This window comes from Piliocolobus tephrosceles, chromosome 1, assembly GCF_002776525.5.
Source record: "Piliocolobus tephrosceles isolate RC106 chromosome 1, ASM277652v3, whole genome shotgun sequence".
Lineage (NCBI taxonomy): Eukaryota > Metazoa > Chordata > Mammalia > Primates > Cercopithecidae > Piliocolobus > Piliocolobus tephrosceles.
Window position 1 is genome coordinate 166,632,429 of NC_045434.1, and position 11,301 is coordinate 166,643,729.

An 11,301-nucleotide genomic window follows, 5' to 3' on the forward strand; every position below is an offset into this window, starting at 1 on the left:
CCTGAACCCTGTGAGTCATCTTTGCTGCTGACACGTGCACAGCATGTTATTAATCACAGAGAGCTTTGATCTGCATCAGACCCCACAGGTGAGTGATTTATCCCTCATGAATGCTAGGTTCATTGAGGGTGGAATTTTAATGATTTCTGTATCCCAGGCCCCAGCCCCTGCTCTGGCACATAGCAAATGCTCAGTAAGTGTCTGCTCTTTCATTCATACAGAACGATAAAGTAATGACTTGGTGTTCAGAGAAGTGGCTTGTGTGGGTTCCACAGCATGCTAATGAGAGAGTCAGTGCTCCACTCCAGCCTTGGTACTTCCTGCTGTAGAACATCAAGGATTGTGTGCTTTCATGCATGAGGCCATGAGGGAGCTTCGGAGTCAGTGACCTACACCCTGCCCTATTGCCTACTGCATCCATCAAAGGACATGAGGCCAGACTTCTGCCCTGTTGTGGCAGGACTGCAGCTGGGACTGATGCCATGGCTGACTAGTGTCAGGTATTTGGGGAGTATCCAAGCTTAAAATACATCGCCTCTAGGTACAAATAATGTAAGTCATGGCATCAGCTGTGGGTTATGACCCCAAACAGATATGTAGTGGTCAAAATCCCCAGTACTTGAAAATGTAACCTTATTTGAAATGGGGTCTTTGCAGATGTAATCAAGGTGAGGTTAGGTCATACTGAATTAGGGTGAGTCCTAAATTCAATAAGTGACATCTTTATAAAAAGCCATGTGACGACACAGAGGAGACACACAATGAAAATGCCATGTGGCAAAGGAGGGAGGGATTGGAGTGATGTATCCAAAAGCCAGGGAATGCTAAGGATTGCCTGGAGCACCAGAAGCTAGGAAGAGGGCAGGAAGGATCCTTCTTAGAGTTTTCAGAGGGAACATGGCACTGTGACACCTTGATTTTGGATGTCTAGCCTTTGGAACTGTGAGAAACACATTTATATTTTTTTAAGTCACCCAGTTTATGGTTTTTTTGGTCATAGCAGCCACTGGAAACCATACATATAGCAAAAGCCTGAAGTAAGAGATGTTTCTCTGCAATACAGGCAAGAGGAAAGGGCCTGGAGAGAGCATCCGCAAATGAAAAACAAAACTCACAGTGAACACTTGAAGGCTCAAAGATCCCTGTTCCACATAGTTTTAGATGGTTTGTATTTTTATCAACACAATTAAACAATATTAGGAGTCAACTCTGTGTGTGTGTAATTTATATTTACACAATTGGAGAGCAGTGTTCTCTTCGAGTAAGATAATCATCTGATTTGCTCATCATTTGGAGAAAAGTCAATCCAATCTATCAGTCAACAAGCCTGGTCCCTGATGCAGGCATACAGAGACGTAGGATATTTGAGGTCCTTGCCTCACAACTTAGTTCAGGAGACATTATGTCGAGTCAGGAGTACATACAATGTTTGACCAAAATCCCTGGGGCCTTGAGAAGGCAGGGCAGGCAGTATCTCTGTCCATGAGATCCTGAGGCAAAGGTCAAGAAGGAATAACAGAAAAGGTGTTCATTTGAGCTGAGTCAAGGAGGAGAAATGTACCATGGGGTTGCTTAAAACAAAATCAAGCTGACAAAAGTGAAAGGGGTTCATGAAAGAAGGAAGCACACAAAAGCCTGGCCCACTGAGGGATTAATGGTGTTCTTCTATTTGTCTGGATCCAGCAAAAAAAGGGAGGAGGCAGGTAAGATTTGCTGATTACCTATTCTTCACTATGTAAGTAAGTGTATCTTGCATACCTGTGTAAGCGTTTAAGAAATGTACCTTGTTTTTCTAGAAAGCACCCTGTTTTGTCTTCTAAGAGCATATTCTGCTTGAGGGCAGAAATCCTAATGTAATCAATTTTTTTTTTCTCCTCATGGCAGGGCTTCCTCCCTCTCAAGATTGCATTTCCATTCCCAAGATTGCACCTTAGTTCTGATGGGGATAGGAGTGTTGGAATGGAAAGGCTGATGTATGGTAGCAACGCACTAGGGAGAGGGACAGATGGGGAAGCACATCTGTGTCTCTCATCTCATCCTCAGCAGCAGCATCCACTGCAGTGTTGTCTGAGCAGCCCATGCAGAGCCTGCTGCTAGTGTCTCCTCACCCAGCCTCGTGGCTCCCAGATCTGCCCCATCTCAGTGTCTACCACTCTCAGCAACATGGATGTAGTAGTTTGTAACTGTGTCTGCTAAGCTAGAACTATATTTCCCCATATTTACTTCCTGTGTAATTTCAGGTTGGAATTGGTCAAAAGACTTAATGCAAGATTTAGAAAAGGTAAAGCAGCATCCACTACTCGCTTAGGGCTGTTGTGTTTAGGAGAGATGAGTGACAGTTGTAGACATGTTACAGATTCTAGCATGCTCTCCTTCTCCTCACTTGTCTACCTTCACGAATCTCAGAAGGGGTGGGTAGAGATTTTCTCTGATCCTTCAACTGCCCCATTCAGACTGTTATTTCCACAGCTTCTCCCACAATCATATGTGGTCTTATTTCTATAATAAACCCCCTACTCCATAATACTCACAGTGGTCTACTTCCTTCATCAAACCCTGACTGATATAACAGGGAAATACTTGCACTTCTATGGAGGTCTCTGTATCATGATTACTGACTGCCCCCACTATCCATTCTATCTTGATTCCTGTTTCTGATAGTCCCATAGCTATAAGTTGTAGCTGGTCTGATGGCCAGGAAGCTAGAGATTCAATTTCTAAACCTTTCTTACAGCAAGAGATAACCATGTGACAAAACTCTGTCCAGTAGGACATGAGAAGAAGTAAGGTATCAAACATCGGGTCATGCCCTGAAGAGGAAGCAGCTTGCCTCCTTTTTCCTCTTTCCCTTTGAGCTCACCGAAATGCAGATGAGGTAGATGAGAGCTAATTGAAGCTGAGATGACTAAACCAGAATGCTAAAGGACAGTGGAATAACAAGAAAAGAAGAACCAGGGCCCCAGACGATTTGTGGTGCAGAGCTGCCCTTCCTCCCTGGACCAGCTGCCAGTCTAAACTTTTTTTAAAAATTATTATTATTATTATTATACTTTAGGTTTTGGGATATATGTGCAGTGAAATAAGCTTTCTATCACATTCAACCCACTGTTAATTTGCTCAGTTAAAGAAGCTGAGTGCTCGCTTCGGCAGCACATATACTAAAATTGGAACGATACAGAGAAGATTAGCATGGCCCCTGCGCAAGGATGACATGCAAATTCGTGAAGCATTCCATATTAAAAAAAAAAAAAAAAAAAGAAGCTGAGCAAATATACTATTATTCATCCCCTATGGCCACCTTCAATCCATTCATCCAGGCAAAGTGGGATAAGAACCTTGTGGGGCTCACTGCCTCCTGGAACAATGAGCCAGATATTGGGCAGAGGCTCCCTCTTTTTTGGATGCCAGAGTTGAGTCTATCTAAGGATTCCTTCACCCTTTGCCTCATACCCACAAGCAGAAGAGGTGATACCTATACCAGAGACTGACTCAGTTTCCTATTGCTGCTGTAACAACGTTTCCATCTTTCTACCAGCTCAGAAAGGATTGAGCTCTTCTTATGCATAAAAACAGGCATCACCCCTGGGTCCTCAGCTGTTTAAGGCATAAACTTCATGGCCTGAGGCAGTCTGAACTCTTGTCTTTTGGACAACTGCTTACTGCTGGGAGCTTCAAACACCTACTTCAAAAATCCTAAAATGAACTCTCAAAAATTACTGTTCCTGCCCTAACAATCATGCCCCCGGGCAGTGAATCTCAAACATGTTTACTGCTACCTGAAGGAAGAGGGGACAGAAATTACCATGTGACAGCATCATCCCCAACATCTGCAGGATACAGAGAATCATGCCAGGCACAGTTCATTTCCTCTATGACCCGGCCTTGGGGATTAATTTCCTCAGTTCTGAAATGGACATAATATGACCCAGACAAATGAAGTGACTTGCCCAAACTTACACAGGCAGGAAGTGTTGGAATAGAATTTCATCTGAAATTTATGCTTTTTCAGCTGCACTTCTTTGCATGGAGTAGTGTGGTGGGCTGGTGGCAGATGTGGGAGGGACACTGAGCAAAGGCTAAGTGACGTGTAACCTGGAAAGCCCAGTGAAGGAAAGTGGACTTTGGTTTCTGTTTTGGTTTTTATTTTAGTTTGGTGGTGTAGAATTTTTGATGATTGCTTTTCTTTCATTTTTTTTTCCTAAAAGAAATCTAGATTAAATTTATGTTTAAAGCAATCTTTTCATGTTTAACTTTTTATGTATTAGGCAGAAATCAAATCATTAAATAACACAAATGTCAAAACTATGTTTCATTCCAGAATAAGGAAAGATTAAAACAGAAATCTAGAGAGCTTTTCAAAAGCCACTTTTAAAATGTTCTTTGGGTTTCTAAACTAGTCATTATTATGCCACATTGATTATTTTGATTATGTAAATATAAATGCTAGTCTTTTCCCCTGCATAATAAATGAACATTGCAAAAACAAAATCTTGCCTTTGAAAAACTATGACTTTTTTTTTACAATTATATATAAATGTTATGTAAATTTTTTGTTTTTTCTGTTAAACTAAAGTTCTATTTATCTTCTCCAATACAGCCAGGATGATTTCTTTTTGTTCCACAGATTGAAAGGTAAGAGTAAGAGGGGGTCCTCGTAAGGCTAAGGTAAGAGTAAGAGGGAAGTAGTGTATTAGTTTCCTGTTGCTGCTATAACAAATTATCACAATGTTAGTGGCTTAAAACACAGATTTGTTCTTTTATAATTCCAGAGGTCAGAACTCCAAACTTAGTTTCACTGGGCTAAAGTCAAGGTGTCAGCAGGGCTGGTTCCCTCCAAAAGCTCTGAAAGGTGAATCTACTTCCATATCTTTCTCAGCTCCTGTAGCTATATGTATTTCTTGGTTGGGAGCTCCTTCCTTCATCTGCAAAGCATATCGGTCCCATCCCTGCTTCTTTCATGCTATCACCAACTCCTCTGACTCTAACTCCTCCTGTATCCTTCTTATAAGGACTGTTGTGATTCCATCTGGCCCACCAGATCGTCCAGCGTAATCTTCCCATCTTAAGACCCCTTAATCACAGCTGCAAACCATGTCAGGCCATTTAGTCACAGGTTCTGGGGGTTAGGACATGATCATCTTTAGGGGCCCATTTTTCAGTTTATCACATGGGGAGACTGGTTAGAAGTCTGTGGCTGTGGGGATGGATGGAGATTAAAGATATGTGTGGGCTTTTGTACGGCAGATGATGAAGGAAAAAGCAGAGGTTTGGAGAGCAGAGACACCTGGTCAGATCAAGCTACATAATTGTGAGGCCCAGTGCAAAATAAAAATGCAGGCCCCTTGTTAAAGAAAAGATTTAAAATTTCCAGAAGGCAACAGCAGAGCATCAAATCAATCAGAGGCTCTTCTGAGTTCAGGACCCTGTACAACTGCACATGTTGTATGTCTAGGAAGCCAGCCCTGGAACTGGGTTAGAATCCAGTCTGTAGCATTTGCTAATTTTGTGACCTTGGACAAAGTCATAAACCTTTTCCCAGCCTCAATTTTCTCATCTTAGAATAAAAAGTAACTCCTGAATTATAGGTGTGCGTATTTCCTGGGAAATAAACACTGCCATAGCAAATTACCAAAAACTAGCTGGCTTAAAACCTCAGAAATTTAGTCTCTCACTGTTCTGGAGCCAAGGGTTCAAAATCAAGTTGTTGGCAAGGTTGGTTCCTTCTAGAGGGTCTGGGGAGAATGCATCCCATGTCTCTCTCCCAGCTTCTGGTATTGCCAGCAATCCCTGGCATTCATTGGTTTGCAGGTTCATCACTCCAATCTCTGCCTCCATCTTCACATCTTCTCTGTGTTAAATCTCTCTGTCCTTTCCAAGAGCACTAGTCATTGGATTTAGGGTCCACTCTAAATCTAGGATGATCTCATCTCAAGACCCTTAACTTAATTATACCTGCAAAGGCCCTATCAATGTGACCCCAATACAGTCATATTCATAGTTATCAGGAGTTTGAATTTCAACTTTTGGGGGCATACTATTCAATATGTGAAGTCCTCAACAGAGCACTGGGACAGAGGAAGCACTACAAATTTTATCTATTATTAGCATTATTATTACTTGACAAGTTAAAAATAAAACAGGGGAATATATTTGATAATGACTTATCATGATGGAATGGAAATCCAGAGAGGACAAGGACACACTCCATATCAGAAGGAGAACCGAGAAGTCTGTGTGTTCCAAAGGCAAGCCAATCACAAGATGGATAAGCCCTGGAATGCAGAATTCCCCACAATGCAAAAAAGGTCCCAAGGGAACAGCCCCCAGTGCAATGGGAGAAAGTCTGAAGTTGAAACAAAAATGGGCACAATCCCAGGTGAGTGTTGAGGAAGAAAGGGACGCCTGGTAGGTAAGCTGTGGATTTACCACTTGTACATTCAATCATCGATCATTTATCACGCATCTACTAGCATCAGAGATACTAGTTGCTAGAGGTTCTGAGCATAGCAAGAATGTTCTGTTTTGAAAGATTGCTGTTTTTTTGAAGCAATCTTTTAAAATTTGTTTGTTTTTATCGTGAAATTAAAGTTATTGGAAAATAATGGAGGAAAATAGAAGACCCAAGGAGTCAGTTGTGGTACAAAAAACGCTTTAGGCTTCAAAAGCCAGGCAAACTAGATGTAAGGGCCTTGGTCATGCAATGTCACCTGTAACACACTTTTCTCATCTGTAACACAGGTAATAATACTCCTCATATCTCCATAAAGGAGGTCCTGGAATGGGGAAAGTTTGCAGTAAAAACACCTTTCCCTTTCAGATGAGTGTTTTAGAAAGAGTGCTTCAAATGTCCTAGCACTCTGCTATATAATATGACACTCATTTTCCCTAACTCGACTTTCACCAGAGGCTAATGGGCTGTTTTCTTTCAGTTCAAGCAAGATATTTTCCTGGCTATGTTGTAGCTGGAAAGAAAAGCAAGAAATATAGAATACAGTGAACTTGGGAAGTCTTTCCTGTAAAAACCCCAGCAGATTTATCACAGATGTCTGGCCCACTCGTGGCCTTCTCCTGAATTCTATTAAGAATAATAACAAACAATCAGGAAACTGAACTCCAAAGCCCAGAAAACAGTGTTCTGGGTCTTTGGCAAAGTGGGGTCATGTGCAGACACAGGAGACCCAAAGCCCCCCAGGCACTCCTTGGTTGCTGGGACAAGGAAGTCAGCAATTACTGAGCACCCCTGTGACTGGACACTGTGCTGGGCCCTTTCACACACATGAACTCCTTTGGATCCTGCAAAAATCTCCAGATCCCTGTGGCCCCCATTTTTCAGATAAGAAAACCTGGGGCTCAGAGGGGTAAGTCATTTATGCTAACGTTCTCAAGCAGGAAGGCACATTGGAATCACTTGGGGAGCTTTTTAGAATACAGAGGTTCTGATTCAGCCGGCCTGGGGTGGGGCTCTGGCATGAGCTTGTTTTTAAAGTGTCAGAGTAGAGTCCAAAGTATACATTCTGCTGGCTGAGAATCACTTCAGCACAGGCTCCCAAGTCTGCCAGATTTAGACATGGGTCACGGTTCTGCCAGTACCTAATGAGGCAGCATGGGCAAGTTACTTTATCTCTCCAAGCCTCAGTTTCCACCTCGGTCAAATGGGGATAATAAAACCCAATCCATAAAGTTATTTTATCCAGGATTAAATACGGCAATGGATAAAAAGCACTTACATTAGTGGCTAATACATAGCAAATACTCAATATACTCAATATATACTGTAGCTAGAAATACAATTACTGATTAGTTGGGTGGCCTTGAGCAGTTTATTTAACCCTGACACTTAATGTCCTCTTCTGTAAAATGAGGAAATCTTTAGGAAACATTTTGCTCCACTTAACCTTGAATGGGTCCCTATTAATACGTTTCTCTTCCAGTGAGGAGGGACTTTAACAGCCACTTAAGAGATGAACCAATTCTGGGCAAGCAGTAAGTTGAGCAAGAAAACAGTTTTTATTCCAGGCCCATGTGTTTTTGTTCTGTCTTCTGAAGATCTGGCCCATCTTCTGTAAGCTGTATCTGCAGCCGATGCTGCTGACAGGTCTGCAAATGACTCCCAACCTGCTTTTCCCATAATATTCTCTTCATGCTTGCTAGACCACGCACAGTAGGGAGGAGCATGACTCAGGTTGAAATCACAGTCATAGGCTCCATAAGTTCGCAGTCATGAGTGAATGACAGAATGTAGAACCCAGCCATCTGTTCATGCCTAAACATTTATGTACTACGTGCCAGATACTATTCTAGGTGCTAAAGATACCAAAATAAGACACAAGACTGGCCCTTGTGTGCACAATCAAAGGAGAGGAGACCAGTCATGAACTGGCGTCAGCATTGTGACTGAGGGAAGAACAGATGCCTGGGGGTATACTTAGAGGGAGTTCAAAGCCAGGGATCACTCTTTTACTCACTAATGCTTTCATTATAAGCACTGGTTGTGTGCCAGGCTCTCAGCTGGGCACTGGATTATCTGGATCATCATTAGATCCAGTCTGAGGGTTTGAGCTGCTCAAGTCACTGGGCTCTCTCATCCATTTAAGCCTAGGACATAATGCTAATCCCAGAGGCCTAGCCTTCTGGTGCTCAAGGCCTCTGGAGCTCCGGACCCGTAGAGGTAGAAAGCTCTGTGCCAAAAGCTGAGAGTGCACAGAGGAGAGAATGACTGTTCCACAGACATGTGGTCTTTATCCTGAGCCTGAGCCAGCCATAGAACAAGGAAAGGACACCGGGAGGGCCTGCCAGCCAGCGGATGGGAAAAGTCAGGGAGCTAGGAGAAGCTAGACATCCAGGAGAAGGGAAGGACCATTCACCTCTTTCTTTCAGACAGAATCTCAAGCAGGGCTGTGTCAGGCACTCTAAGCAATAGAGATGTGGCCCTCCCCCAGGAGCTTGGTCTACACTTAGCCAGAGGTGGCAGCAGGTCTGGAACCTGTGACCTTGCCCACAGAGCACCTCATTAGAGGGTCAGTGTAGGCTCCAAAACCCATGACATGTACAGTCCCAGGTATGAGCCATCAGGATTGGAAGAAGGGATGATCATCACTTCACTTTAAGTACATCCTCTTTGATAATGTTGTTTGGGTTTTTTGTTTTCTGGGTTTTTTTTTTTTTTTGGTTTTTTGGTTTTTTGTTTTTTAATTACAGAAACAGCTACACAAATGGCAATGGCAGAGGCTGCCTCTTCCAATCTTTGCAAAACTTCATCTATGAGCAGGTCTCCTCATTGTCAAAGTCCCTTCATGATCTGTCCATCCAGCCAAAATGCTGTGAAGACAGAGGAGGAGGAAAAGGAGACTCACAGAGGCGATGTGACCTGCCTATAGCTAGAAGACGGCCAAAAACAAGACAGGAAGTAAATCAGGATCCCTGACCCCCTAGTTGTATGCCTGAGGCCATTTAACACGCAACAAATGCTGTCCTCGGAAATAAGGCTGATGACTGTGCTTTGTCATAGCACACTGGATGCCCATAAAGTAATCTCATTACTCACTCCATGGTCTCATCCAACAGACAAAAGTAGGGGACATTTCAAGGATGAGAGAGATTTCAGATGGGAACTGAAAGAATTTTGGAGTCAACCTGGCCCAAGGGAAGCTCCGTCCTTGGAGCTAAATAGTCAGGGTTCACATGTCAGCTCCACTCACTTATTCACCATGAGACAGTCAGCTCTGAGGATGTAATAGAAGACCGATGCCTGCAGCGGATCTGATGCATAGCAGATATTAAATATCAGCAATCATAACTGCAACTGTAACACTTCTATAGGGCTTACTGTGTGCAGGCACCGTTCTGAGCACTCCATGTATGCCAAATCCAAATGCTCATATCAACTCTAAAAGGCAAGGAACAGCAACTTTCATTCCCCCATTTTACACATTAGGAAACTAAAGCACCAAAAAGATGAAGTAACTTGCTGGGGATCACAGAGTTAGTGGGGGGCTGGGATATGAACCCTGACTGCAGAAACAGGGTCCTTAACCAGTACACTATGTTATGCCCTTTTGTGAGCAGCTTCCCCTTGGTAAAACAGCACTGACTGCTTTTTACTTACCCTAAAATCAGCAAATCTCAGAAAGGACCTAGCACCACAGATTGTGGCAGCCATTCCCTAAGCAAGCGTCTTCCTGATTTTCACCTCTCTGCCTCATGTCTCCTGGCTGAAGATGTCCTGATGACCCAGGCCCCAACCCACCTTTCTCAGACTGGTACAGAAATCCTCTTAGTCAGCATGCCTGGATTCTATTTGAACAGTCTTCTCAGAAGCAGATAGTACAGACATGTCATAGAGTCAGGAGCAGGGATGAGTTTACTGTAAATGTCCAAGGACAAAACAAATGGGTGCCCTCTCCCGGCCCAAGGCACTCTCATCTGACCCAACAGCTGACCACCCATCATCCTGTCCATCCTCCAGCTTTGACCCCCTATGGCCCCACCCAGCTGGGGGTTCTCTCACTCTCCTACTCATCATTTCTCATTTCTCTCTGTGGGAGGGGAGAAAGACCAACGTTAGGTGGGGGATAAATTTCAATGTGACATCTCCACTAATCAGAGGTGCATGCCCACCCATGGGAAGTTAAAACGTATTGAGCATCTTCCAAAACCAGGCTTCTAGGCACGGTATGTACATACTCAGTTTTTTCATCCAGAAAATGGAGATATCTATAGTACGGTGCTACTTGGGGATGAGATCAAATCAGAGATTTATTTATGAAGACAGACAGACTTCGTCATTCATTCCTTCAAATAAGAAGCCTCCTGCTTGCATTTTCTTAGAGCTGACCCTCGATGGGGGCTCAAAATGTCAGTTGCTCGGTGTAAAGGAAGCCTGGAGAGCCCTCTCAGGGCAGCAAGAGGACTTGGAAATAGTCCTGGCCTGGACCCAGTCCCACTGCAGCCTGTCACTTGCTGTGTAACTAGGCAAGACCCCAATCCTCACTGGTCCTCTACTTCTCCACCTATAAATGTGACAGCACTGATAACAATAATAGCAAACATTTTCAAAACACTTGCTATGTGCTAGGCACTGTTCCAAGAGCTTTCACATATTAACTCATTTAAATAAAAAAATAAAATAGGATGGAGCCTGGATTGCCACGTGTCTCCTCCCACCTCTGCTGGTCTATGACTAGTAGGCCTGCTTTGGGTGTTCATAATTAAGCAAGGCGTTAATGGCCCTTATCTGTCCCCAGATTATCAGGACAAACAGAGTCCAGCTCTCTGATGTCAGCACCAGGCACTGGGGGTCTC

General features: G+C 43.4%; 1 non-coding gene across 1 annotated transcript; it reads left to right on the top strand.

The window, feature by feature from the left end:
• The first annotated feature begins 3,134 nt into the window (after positions 1-3,134).
• Positions 3,135-3,241, top strand: LOC111524112. The gene has a single exon (XR_002725696.1). It is a non-coding gene; the product is annotated as a U6 spliceosomal RNA (small nuclear RNA).
• Positions 3,242-11,301: the final 8,060 nt, after the last annotated feature.